The sequence below is a fragment of the Dipodomys merriami genome, unplaced genomic scaffold (genome assembly GCF_024711535.1).
Source record: "Dipodomys merriami isolate MVZ:Mamm:240054 unplaced genomic scaffold, mDipMer1.0.p SCAF_17, whole genome shotgun sequence".
Lineage (NCBI taxonomy): Eukaryota > Metazoa > Chordata > Mammalia > Rodentia > Heteromyidae > Dipodomys > Dipodomys merriami.
This window is the reverse complement of record NW_027203048.1, coordinates 21,821,126-21,834,676: the sequence shown is the minus strand read 5'-3', so window position 1 is coordinate 21,834,676 and position 13,551 is coordinate 21,821,126. Positions and strand designations below refer to the sequence as shown.

The 13,551-nt window shown below is 45.8% G+C and overlaps 1 non-coding gene across 1 annotated transcript; it reads right to left on the bottom strand.

Annotated features, from left to right (window-relative positions):
* Positions 1-6,794: 6,794 nt before the first annotated feature.
* Trnai-uau (transfer RNA isoleucine (anticodon UAU)) lies at positions 6,795-6,887 on the bottom strand. The gene is given in 2 exon segments: positions 6,795-6,830; positions 6,850-6,887. It is a non-coding gene; the product is annotated as a tRNA-Ile (tRNA).
* Between the last annotated feature and the right edge of the window lie 6,664 nt (positions 6,888-13,551).

Here is a 13,551-nt window from a genome sequence, read left to right as displayed (position 1 = left end):
CTGATGAACTCTGCTCAGGGCTGAGGAGGCCTAGAGGAGTGCCCTGGCAGCTCTTCCTAGTCTGCTCACAACACAGCTCTGGTGTGGGCCATGAGGAGGGTGTAGCGGCTCCTTGATGATGTTGCTTTCGGATAAGAATCTAGAAGGCCTGAGTCATGGCCTAGGCCCATGGGTGGGTCCTTCTATGCAAACACGTGGTGACAGACCCAGCTTCCAAAGGAGCCATTTCCTACATTCAGGGTGCAGCTGGCAAACATGTATGCATGGGTACCGTTTCTATAGCCCTGCAAGGATGTCCTGGGGTCAGGAGAATGAATAGGGCCATCTGTTCTCTTTCTGGGGCACTGAGGACTCAGGAATCTCCTCTTTGCATTCTGCTTCATCTAGCCCAGGCCTTTGCCTGTCTAAAGCAGACTGCAAGATGGGAATGAGGCTACTTCTCTGTATAAACCCCTCCCCCACACACCCCTTCCCCTCTCCCCACCATGCTGTGTTTTGCCTAGTTTGAGAGACAATTTTGGCCAGAGTTAAAACTACAGAGAGCCCCACCACCATCACCTGGCAGGCTGAAGATGAAACCCCATTTAGTGGCCAGTCTCTTAGCTGGCCATACCCAAGCTCTACAGAGAACCTTCTGTTCAGGAGTAGGAACACATCGCCACCGTGTGGTAGAAGACTGTCTGTGCAGGTAGTCACAGCTCCTCTAAAGGTCCTCCCTACTTGTACCCAGGGACAACTGTCAAGCTGAGATCGCAGCCAAACACCTAGAGGCCCAGACTCCTGTGCTAGGCCAACATTGCAATTCAATAACCTTATTGAGGAAGACATCAGGAATAAAGACCAGTGCAGAAGCTGGATTCATGGCAGAAAACAGTGGTTTTCTTCTCCCTCTGTCTGGACTTGCTCTGTCGAGACTGTCCAGACAGCTTAGAGGAAGGGAGACAAAACCCAAAAACCCAAACCTAGAAAAACTCTTCTAACCTTGCCTCCCGCAAGAATCCATCCTAGCTGCTTCAGTAGTACTAGCTAGGACATGCATTGGGTGAAGACAATGGCTGACTTGGTGTTCAGGGTTTACTGGACCCTGAGATTCAATTCTAAAGCTCAGGGAGCTGAGATGGGTGCCACTGACTCATGCCCATAATCCTAACCACTTAGGCAGCTGAGATCTGAGGATTGTGGTTCGAAGCCAGCCTGGGCAGCAAAGTTCAAAGTCCATAAAACTCTTACCTCCAATTAACTGTGGCTCCACTGTGAGCTGTGGCTCAAGTGGTAGAGTGCTAGCCTTAAGCAAAATAAAAGTTCAGAGACAGTGCCCAGGCCCTGAGTTCAAGCCCTAGGACCATACAATTTAAAATTTTTTTTAAAGATGGTTACCCACTTTGCTCACCAGTTCTTAGCTCTCCTGTTTGGCTCTAGGTCTCCCTAAGTGCAGTTAACAAAGACTCTGGGACTGTAGCCCAGGAATCTGCCTGGCAGCAAGTCACCAGTGGTTCTCAGGAAATACCAGGCTTTGCCAGCCTCAACTCCAACACTTTCCATTGATAGTTTCTCACTGGGTCCTGTGTGATACAGACTCAACTAGACAGAAAGCCACCAGGATAAGGCACAGAACACCTCAAGGACAAGATCTTGAAAGCACCCCAAAAGACATCTCAACACCAGGCTCCAGATCTGACATAATTGACCAGAGGCTAAAACGCTCTCCACTCCCTGTGGGCTGCTGGTACCCTTCCGCCATACCTTCAAGCATGCTGGGTACCCACAGCGTGGCTCCAAGGGAGCGGGCTTCCATGGCAGACAGCCATGATCACTGATACAAACACAACAATTTCAGATACTGCTACATAGAGTAGGAAGAGCCAGCAGGAGGGCGTAATGGGGAGGGACTCTGCCCAACAACATCTCTGGGGTGTTGACTGAGCTCTAAAGATTGAGCAACCAACTACCCTAAGATTGGGGGGAGATGTTCCAAGAGAAGGACTACCTATTACAAAAGCCCTGGGTAGAAACAAGGAACAGAAACAAGAGTGACTGGAACACAGCGAGGCAGGACAGGGTGATAGGAACTGAGGTTGGAGAGATGGGCAAGGTTTAGTTCAGACTGGGGACTTTGGGACCCCTGAAGGTCTTTGCATTTTATAATGCATGCAAGGGAAAGTCATGAAATGACGAGACCTGATTTGCATAAGTAATGGTTCATTTGGATTTCTGTGTGGAAAAAGGGGCCAGGAAGAAATGAGAATTTCATCACACTCACGTACTCAGATTAAGGTTCATTTTGTGGGATGATAAAGACTAGAGCAGGGCTGGCAAAGGAAAAGAAGCAAGTGTGGTGTTCTGAATGGGTCAGGTAAGGTGGCAAGTGTGTTCCCGGGAGGCCACCATGTTTAGAGGCACAGGGAGGGGACATTGGCTAGTCCTCAGGACAGTCTAACAGATCAAAAAACGATAACTTTTGTTTAGCCAGAAAGGATTCTGTCTTTTCCTTCTGAGACAGAAAAGTTCTAGGATTTTTTTTCAGGGGAGGGCAGCACTGGGGGGTTTGAACTCAGCCTCCGACTTGCTATGCAGATGCTGTACCTCTTGAGCCATACCCTCCTCCCTTATTTTTTGCTTTATATTTCAGAAAGGGTCTCACATTTTTGCCTTAGCTAGCCTTGGACTAGGATCCTCCTACTACCTTACAGCCTCTGGTGTACTTGAGATCACTTGAGATCCCAGCTCATTTGATTGAGATGAGGGTCTTGATAACTGTTTTGCCCAGGCTGACCTCAAACCACAATCTTGATGTCTCCAGAAGAATTGTGAAAAATAAAATCAATCATCCAAGCAAAGGGTCATGTTATACATGACGCTATTCATCGAGATCCCTTTGGCTATGAGTGATAGACTGATAGACACTCCCCCCCCCCCCCATACTAACCAGGTGATACAAAAGGGAAATGTTTTTGGCTCACACAACCCAACCACAGAAAGTACATAGATAGGTGAAGCTGGTGTTAGAAATGAAACTCTCAGGGGATATAGGTGTAGCCCAGTATTGGAAAGGAAGAGAAGCCATCAGACCCTTTCAGATCTGTCTCTTGCCTGCTTCCCATTCTCCCACTCCTCTCTTCTCCTGGATCCACATTCCTTGGTGCTTCAATGGTGGCCACATGGACAGCTCCTTAGGGTGAGGAAGGGAGGGGCCGGAGCAGCTCTCCGGCATGGATAATGTGAGGCTTGGTGGAGTGCTTGGTGCTCTGTGTGACAGCTTTTGGCTTAACAGGACAATCAGCATCTTCTCCCCCAGTGGATACTTTTCCTAAGCAGGATATGCCAGGAGTCTGTGGAGAAGGGACCTACTGGGAATGTGAGCTCTACCACTTGAGCCACACAGCTCCACTTCTGGCCTTTTTTTTTTTTTTTTTTTTTTTTGGTGGCTAACTGAAGATAAGAGATTTTCATGCCTGGGCCAGCTTTGAATCACAATCCTCAGCTCTCAGCCTCCTGAGTAGCTAGGATTATAGGCATGAATAAACAACATTATAGTTTAGTTTTAAGACAGGATTTTATTATGTTTTTTCCCAGGCTGGCTTTGAACTCGAGATCCTTTTGACTCCACTTCCCAGTAGGTAGGATCACAGATATGTGCTGCTACACTAGGTTCCACATGACTGCTGATGCTATAGTAGTTAACATTTAGGAGCCCAGGAAGAATGCTAGAATTATAAGCTTACAGTTGAGGAGCCAGCCTCTGAATATATAACTCACTTCATAGCAACTTTAAACCAAATATATACCCAGAATAATGGATGGATACCTTTTGGTACTTTTGCCTTTGTTATATATTTTCATGATGATATATCCCGAAGATTATATTGGACAGATCCATCTATAGCTTATGCTTGGAAAGCATCTGCAATAAGCCAATTGACTGGTATTGTTCCAGAATCTCTGTGAAAGAATTACACAAAAGATACTGTAACAAATATCAATGAAACTATCCAATTAGCAAAGAAGACCTCTGCTAAAAGGTGTCCAGCCTGGGAGGAAGCATTGAACTGACAGTAATAAGAAGAAATCAGCCTCTGAAGAAGGTTAGTGCCAAAGAAATTGAATTAAAGTAAAACTAAAAACAACAGAAAAGGAAAGGAAGAGGCAGAGAGGAAAAACAAAACTGCCAAATTCCAAGGAAGGACCCTAGCAAGTTAGGTTGTACTACTTGGAATGACCTCGTGAGCTTTAGAGCAAATTAGTTAGCTTGAGCTTTCTATTTAATTCTTATAGAGTTATCCACTTACCTGTGGATTTATCACACATAGTTCTGACCAAGCACAGCTAAACAATAACTTTAAAAAAAAATCAAAGAAATTTCAAAAACTGAGCATTGAAATTCCTGCACACTCATGACCCAGTTCCGTCTCCAGTTGGCATCAGTTCTGTTTAAATCGGCTGAGTGTTTCCCTGCACTTCATTTTATGAAAATGCCTCCCAAAGCACATGGCGGCCAGACACCAATGGCTAACTCTTGTAATCCTAGCTGCTGGGAAGGCGGAGATACTAGGATTGCACCAGCCCAGGGAAGGAAAGTCCATGAGACATTGGAGATAAATATCGCCAATTAACCACCAAAAGGCTGGATGTAGAGTTGTGGCTCAAGGGGTAGAGTGAAGTTATAAAGTGGTAGAGTGTAGAAGTGGTAGAGTATGTTGTGCACTTGAATGAAGAAGCTCAGGGACAGCACCAAGGCCCTGAGGACCACCTCCCCCCACACACACACACACAGAGAAAAGCCCTCACCACCACACCTGCCCATTCTTATGTCTTATACATTTTAAGCTTAATCTCTTCTGAAATGTTTTCAGTAAATTTCTTGAAAATACCAATCTTTACTCTTTTGCTCAAAAATGAAAATAATCCCTACTGCAGAATAAAATGAAGTAGTGATATACTGTCAACCACGAAGGAATCTTGTAAGAGAAGCAAGAATCAGTCACAAAAGATCACAAGGTATATAAGTCTATTCCTCTGGAAGTCCAAAATCAGGAACTCCATTGGGATAGGATGTAGATTAATGGGAAGAGAATGTGACCAGAGGATGGGGAAGAGAATAACAAGTAAATTTTTTGTTTATGGAAGCAAGGGAAATACTCAGAAATCGACCGTGGTGATCACACATAGCTATAAATACACAAAAATCTATTAAGTTGTGCACTTAAAACAAATGAATTATGTGATACCTTATTTGTATACCAATAGATTTTAAAAATTGGTTATGGGGCTTGAACCTGAGGTCTTTTGCACTCTACCACTTTGAGCCATAGCTCCACATCTGGTTTTCTGGTGGTTAATTGGAGATAAGAGTCTCACAGCTTTCTTGCCTGGGCTGGCTTTGAATAGTGATCCTCAGATGTCAGCCTCCTGAGTAGCTAGGATTAGCTCTGCCCATCTAAAGATTATTTTAAATGGAGGAAGAGGAGAAGGAGGAGAAGGAGGAGGAGGAAGAGGAGGAGGAGGAGGAGGAAGAGGAGGAGGAGGAGGAGGAGGAGGAGGAGGAGGAGGAGGAGGAGGAGGAGGAGGAGGAGGAGGAGGAGGAAGAAGAAGAAGAAGAAGAAGAAGAAGAAGAAGAAGAAGAAGAAGAAGAAGAAGAAGAAGAAGAAGAAAAAGAAGAAGAAGAAGAAGAAGAAGAAGAAGAAGAAGAAGAAGAAGAAGAAGAAGAAGAAGAAGAAGAAGAAGAAGAAGAAGAAACTTAAAAAAAAAAAAAAAAGATACATTCCTTTCCAGGCCTGAGCTGGTTTTCTAAAAGTAGGCTCACCACCGTTCTCGCTCACTCTGTGTGTGTGTGTGTGTTTGTGTGTGTGTGTGTGTCACACTCCCCCTAGGACTAGGTGAAGCAGACCTACTTTCTCACATCACATTTGACATGCAGTTGGGTGGAGTGTGACAGTCACCAACCGGACAGGGCTGACAGCTGAGACAACCCAGGCGCCACCCGCCTCGGTCCTTCTCCCAGCTTTCCATCCACAAGTTAGCAATTATGACGTGCAGAAGAACAGCTTAACTGGAGGTGGAGCTGGTCGAGCGCTGGCCTTAAGCAGAAAAGCTCAGGGACAGACAGAGCGCAGGCCCTGAGTTCAAGCCCCAGGATAGGCAAGGAAACAAATCAAAGCCGCTGAACCGCCCTTTAGACAGAGGGCGCCCTAACTAGCACCCGTGCCCGCTTTGCCCCCACACCTGGGGGGGGGGGGGAAGGCAGGTGCACCGCCCGCTGACAGACGGCCGCTGGCCCCAACCCCAGCGGGCCTGGGGCACCCGGCCCCGCCCACCCCGCTTCCGGTGCGGATCAGGCCGGCATTCCACAGGTCCCGGAGAGGTCGCCTCGCGGGTCGCTGGCTGCCACCGTCCTTCGGGGGTGCCGGGGCGGGGGGGTGGCTGGGGGAGACGGGGCACAGCTGAAAGCTAAGGGAGCAACCCCGCCCCAGCCCCGCTGCCCCGGGGAGCCGCGGGGCGCCACGCCCCCGGGCCCGGCCCCGCCGCTAGGGAGCGCCCCGGAGCCCGCGTGCGGGGAGCCCGCGTGCGGGGGGCTGCGGCCCCCCAGGGACCCGGGCGTCCCCCAGAGAAATGGGAAGGTTGGTGGGCGCGCGCCCGGGCTCACGCCGCTGGACGCGGCGCCCGGCACAGAGACCGGGAAAAACGGGCGGGAGGCTCCGCCGCGGGCGGCCCTGCAGACCGCGCGCCTCGAAAGCCTACCCTCTCCTTCCGCAGAGAGGTAAAACGGGACGGGGGCGTGGGGACGCCCAAAAGGCTCGTGCTCCAGGTGAGGCTCGAACTCACAACCTCGGCATCGCTCTGCATGTACTGCTGTATAAGTACCGCGCGCTAACCGATTGCGCCACTGGAGCTCCGCTGTGCAGGCCCGGCGAAGGCTCTATCAGGGTTTGCCTGGCCCCGGGCGGCCTCCGCCGAGCATGCGCGGCTGCCGCCTGCAAACCACCGCTCGAATCCCGGCTTCCCCGGGGCTCCCGGCCGAGCGCACGGGCGCCGCCGGGTCGCGGGGGTCCCCTCGGGGGTGACGGGGCCGGACGGCGGGGCGGAGGCGGAGGCCCGCGTCCTCCGCGGGGCTGGGGCTCCGGGGAGCGGGCGGGGGGCGGGGCGGGCCTGGCCGCGGCGGTGACGTGCGCCGAGGGGCGGAGCCGCGCGGTGCGGCGCGGGTGGAGACGGCCGCGAGGGCCCGCGCGCGGGCCGGCCCACCGCCCCCGGCTCCCGGCCGCCCCCTGCGGGCCTGGGGCGCCCCCTGGGGTTCCGAAGGCGCTCCCCAGAGTCCGGTTGAGCCGCCCAAGCCCCGCCCCGAGGTTTTGTTGCGCTTTGGTTGGGCCACGCGATGAGTGTTAATTTTCAAACTGCGTTTCCAGCCTTGAAACCCAGCATCCCGGAGAGATGGCAGACTGTCCACGGATGCCTTACAGCGACGAAGGCGGACTCGGCTGAACTGGGACTGTTTCATAGACACTTTCGACGTAGTAAAGACATTTTAGGAGCTTAAAAGAATTACACTTTACTACAAGTACAGTGTAAAATCCAGAACACACTCACACATCTATACAGCTATATGTAGATATATAGGTTAATGTATATATTCATGTATACATACGCGTCTCGTATATAATGTGTGTATATGTGTATGTAAATGTGTACATATATAGATCACTAATACATTAATGCATGTATAAATGAGCCTATATACATGATATACATTTAATACACACGTGTATATACACATAAATGCGTTTATATATATCAGAATATATCATAGCAGGTATTTATTAATATATGCACATATGGATTTATGTATTAATGTATACCATACCTCATATGAATATGCATTATATGCATGTATAATATATATTAATATATACATGTGGGTTTATATACATATATGTTGATATAGATACATTTACATATCCTATTTACAATGTCTCCTCAAAGCAGCTTGCATGTGTACAATCCGCGCTTCCTGCCTTCCTGAGTTTCAAGGTGAGCACACCTGGTAAACCTTGAGCAGCAGGCTCTCCTCTCCCCCATTCACCTCTCCACTCTACTGGCTCAGCAGATCACGCGGAAGCAGCACCTCATGAAAGGAACTTGAACGACTTCCCAACGCCAGGGAAATTGAGGCTCTGGGCAAACCTGGAAAAAATAGCACTGAAGTGGAGGGAGGGGATCAGAACCTCCTGGGGACACTGCTGAGACCTGCAAACCACTTTTCCCTCCCAGACTCCTCCAAGAAGCAGTGAATTGGGCTCTCAGCCTGATTATCATTGATCCTCTTCAATCCAGGCTTTTAAGTGACAGACCTCTTCTCCCCGCCGTCTGGATGGGGCTACTCACCTCCCTCATCATGGTGCTCATCTTTACCTACAGCCTGCACATGATACTCAGCCTCAAGACCGTGGATCGCTTTGATGACCGTAAAGGCCTCGCTGTCTCTTTGACCTAAGTCGTATGAGCTGTGGCACTGAGGGTTTGAGGGTATGGGGCGTCCAGGCTGTCATTTTCACACCTTGTGCTTCCGGTGAACCTCCTATGGCCCTCCACCTGTCCTGCCCTGGCCCCCACCTGCTGAGGGTCTTCCCTGGCCTACCCCGCCATTCCTATGGATATGTACAATTCTCTGTAGATAGTAACTGTCTGACAAGCCCGTAAGTGTAAGGGATGGTAGATCCAGGGTCTCCCTTCTTAGTTATTCTTGTCTGTCCACCCGTATTCCTTCTCTGGAAGTGCTTATTCCTTGCACTGAAGCGCATGCTCCCCTCAGCAATGTTCTGGGACTCTGCAGCAGCCAGAAGTTGAGGTCATAGGAGTTTGCGGAGTATGTGGAAATACTATTTCACTGAATGACTAGCTCGGCTAGCATCATAATTTTCATTTTTGTGAGGTGATAAGAATAAACAGTATACGTGAAAAAAAAAAGTCCTGAGAAGATTGAAGAGGATCAATGAGGATCAAGCTGAGAGGCCAGTTCACTGCTCCCTGGAGGAGTCTGGGAGGGAAAAGTGGTTTACAGGTCTCAACAGTGTCCCCAGGAGGTTCTGATCCCCTCCCTCCACTTCAGTGCTACTTTCTCCAGGTTTGCCCAGAGCCTCAATTTCCCTGGCGTTGGGAAGTCGTTCAAGTTCCTTTCATGAGGTGCTGCTTCCCCTGGCACACAGATGAGACCATGTGATCTGCTGAGCCAGATTCACCTCTCAGTGAATGGGGGAGAGGAGAGTCTGCTGCTCAAGGCTTACCAGGTGTGCTCACCTTGAAACTCAGGAAGGCAGGAAGAGCGGATTGAGGAAACATTGTAAATAGGACATGCAAATATATATACATATATTAACATATATGTATATATACCCATATATATTAATATATACATATATAATACACATATACATATAATGTAAGATATACATTAATATATAAATCCATATGCGTACATATTAATATATACATGTTATGATATATTCTGATATTTGTATATATAAACACATTTATGTATATATACATATGTGTATTAAATGTATATTGTGTATATATGTTCATTTATACACACATATATTAATGTATTAGTGATATTACACATTTACACATATAGTACATTATATATGAGATGTATGTATACATGAATATATACATTAACCTATATAGCTACATATAACTCCATAAATATGTGTGCGTTCTGGATTTTACTACTTGTGGTAAAGTATAATTTCTATCCTTTCAGAAGTGATTCTGGCACCATGTAACTCTTATCAACACCTTGAAATTATATATTTTTTTTATTTCTTTGACAAGTGTCTCATTATGTAGCCAGGCTGGACTGGAACTTGAAGTACTCCTACCTCAATCTCCCAAGTGCTGGGATTACAATCATGTAGTCACCGACTACATTGATATTACTTTACTCATTTAATAGATCGCATAACATATGTAATAAAGAAGGGATTTTTAAAAATAAAACTTGCTTTAGATCCATGTATAGTTTTAAAAGTTATGCCTGTAATATAAAAAAGTCTCAATCTTTTGCATTTACCAAGTAATTCAAGCTTTTAATATAATCATGTAAGAGAAAAGCATGTTTTGCTAGCAAATAACTTTTAAAATAACATGTTGCATTTGGTATAGGAACAAATGTGCTGTACATTAAAATGTATCAACTTTAATGACTCACTGTAGCATCAGAAATAGACAAAACTGCTTTCCTAAATGAATGTTTGGAATTTATGCCTTTTTCTCTTGTAAAAAAAAACTAGTTTTTTATTATTATTTCCATGTTTTTATGTCTAAGTGATGAGATAAGACAGGGGTTCCTTTCGCCATCTGCAAATACCATTCTGCAAATAACAAGAAGTGGGTGTGACCAGTCTTTATTCCTGATAATGAAGGCCAAATTGCATGCAATGGTCACTGTATTTTCTTGTTATGGCTTTGGTTTCTGTGGTACAAGAGACCTCATGGTGTGCTATCCAAACATTTTGGTTAGCTTGGCATAATTTGTGGATCTACTGAATGAAGATGTCTTGATTCAAATTTATAAAATTACCATTTTATGGGCCTCATTTATTTTAGCAAACTTCTTTATTTATTTTCATGATGGTTACTTACGAAGCAGTGCAGGACTTCAACATTGCTGTAGAAAAGTTAAAACACACACAAGGTACATAAGAAGCAGCTGTCATGGATGGATATCTATTGTGCAGCAGCTTCCATGTATACTGGCCAGCTTACCTCCACAAGCTCCTACGTGATTCCAGTTTAATTAGGGAGGGTTTTGACAATTAATTGCTGTTTTTTAAAAATAAAAATGTAAAAGATGTAACAGGTAAATGCCCTTGAGGATATCCAAGTTGGCAGGGCCACACAGAAACTTAGACCCTGTAGGGAAATGACCCTCCATCCCCTGAGGAGGGGGATATGTCAGGGTCCCAAGGCATGAGCTCTTGGGAAGTACCACGCAGATGTGAGCAGGAAAGAGTGCAGCTGGATGGTGAATTATACTCAGGTCCCTCTCTCTCTTTTCTTTCTCTTTCTCTCATTTCCGGTGTATTGAAACCAAAGGAAAAAAATTGTGATGAGAAAACAGTAAAATATTGGTTAAAAAAAAAAAGCCAGGTGCTGGTAACTTGTGTCCATAATCTTAGCTACTCAGGAGGCTGAGATCAAAGAATCATGGTTCAAAGCCAGGCCAAGCAGAAAAGTCTATGAGACCAATTAACCACCAGAAAACCTGAATTGGAATAGATTGCTAGCAAAACAAAAAAACAACAACTCAGGGTCAGCACCCAGGCCTGAGTTCAAGCCATAGGACTGGTACAGATACACACACACACACACACACACACACTAAAAATTATTTGTTCAGTTTGATTTTGTTTTTAAGACAGTGTAACAGAGTCTATTCAAGTTTTAAATGCATTCATTAGCCCAGCAGGTTGTTTAGGATTCTCCCCTATGAAAACATCTATAGTTGTGAACAACCATGCCATATTCTATCCTATCTAAGATGACTTCCAATGTAGTGTTATGGGATGTATCACTGTGGGACACATTATCATTTTAATGACAGCACTTTCATGTCACTTTGAACTTTTATTTTTATACTTATTAAAATAGCTCTTTTTAAGATGGACTCCAATGCGCATTTTATCATGACCTCCCTTTCTCCCTCCCCCCCCCTCCCCACATGGCTACGGCTTCTGCTCAGCTCTCCTGCTTCTTGGCTTCTTCCACTCATAAATCAGCAGACGCTTCAGGAAGAAAGTAGTTCAGGATATGGAACTCACCTCAGGTTACTTCTCCTGTAATTCTGGGCCCCCAACTCCTGAACAACCTTGGTACTCATTGGTGCCTTCAAACAATGAGGGTTTTTTTTGTTTTTGTTTTGGGTAGTCATATATATTTTTTATTTTAAGTAGTGGTACAAAGGAGTTTTAAATAGTTGTACAGAGGAGTTTCAACAAGTCAGAATATGAGTACAATGCTGATCCTCCTCCCCTACCTTTTCCAGTCCCATTAACACCTTCAGACTTTATAGTACCATTTTTACATATGTATATTGGATATAATGACTGTATTTGCCTTCCTTCCTCTCCCTGTTCATCTCCCCCATCCCAACAAAATGTGTCAGCCTCGTGGTATTTATCTGTTAAACTGCTCAGAAGAGTTACACCTTTAGAATCCTCCCCTGAGAATCTTTAATCTGTTTGTATACATATGCATATAATCCTGCATTTGTTTTTATATGTGTTTATAATTTAGACCTAACTTCCACATATGAAAGAAAACATATACCTTTTGTCTCTCTGAGCCAGATATACTTCACTTAACATAATTTTTCTAGGTCCATCCATTTCCCTGCAAATGATACAATATTCTTTCTATTCCTGGAGCTTTTGTCTTCAAGGCTACCCCTTGAACCACACAGACTTAACTGCCTGAGCTGGACTTGAACCAAGATTCTCAGACTTAAGCCTCTTGAGTAGCTAGGATTACAGATGAGACCCACCAGCATCTAGCTTCTACCACACTGTAATCCACTCATCCATGATAGGGACTTGGGGTTGTTTCCAATCTTGGCTATGGTGAATAGTGCAGCAATGAATGTGGATGCGCAAGTGTCTTACTGTGTTTTGTGTAGTCATATGTTTAAATTATAGAACATAAAGCAGTGTAAACCAGTCAGTTAAGACCTCTGCTCCATCTTAGGAGATGAACACAAAAGGCACAATGTCTATGTGGATCTAATCATGCAAAATAAGGTTTATCAAAATTAACTCCAGGAAATGGAAACAAGAGGGTTTTTTTTCCTTTTCTCCTGTTTTTGTTTTATTTTTGTCTTCTTCGTTCACTCATATGTCTTTGGGAGGGTAAGGAGAGCATAGAAATGGCGGGACAAAGGGTAGACAAAAGCAGCAAGGGTATTCACTGGACACTGTTGAAAATGTGCTATACAACTTGTGAGTGGAGATAGGAGGGAAAAACTGGGAGAGAGCAAGGGAAGGGGTGACACTATCCAAAAAGAAATGTACTCATTAGCTGACTTTTGTAACTGTAACTCCTCTATCACCTTGATAAGACACCCTTCCTTGCCTGCTCTATAATCCTGGATCTAGACCTGTAGACACTGTGCTTTGTCAGCTGGTCTACCACCAGCCTCACAGGCCTTGTCAGTAAAAGTGCTGAAGAACACTAAGGGGTTTTTCTTCCTTGGCCCAGTACTGTCTTCCTGGCTTCCCAGCACCCAGCAGATAGTTTCCCATTTGTCAACCCTGACTCAGCCTCTCAGCCAACTTCTCTGTCACCCAGAGGGTCACTTCTGTGCCTTCACCCCTGAACTCTAGATCTCTGCGAAGGTCCTGGAGCTAGCAGCTGCTCCCTTCAGCTGGTAGACTGGTATTTTGTATGGGTGGCAGGGGGAGGGCAGTAAGAGGCATGGGTTGAACTCATTGAGGCCTTGGCAATCACTCAGCTTTATCACTCAAGGCTAACACTCTCACCACTTGAGCCACACTTCCAAACCTGTCT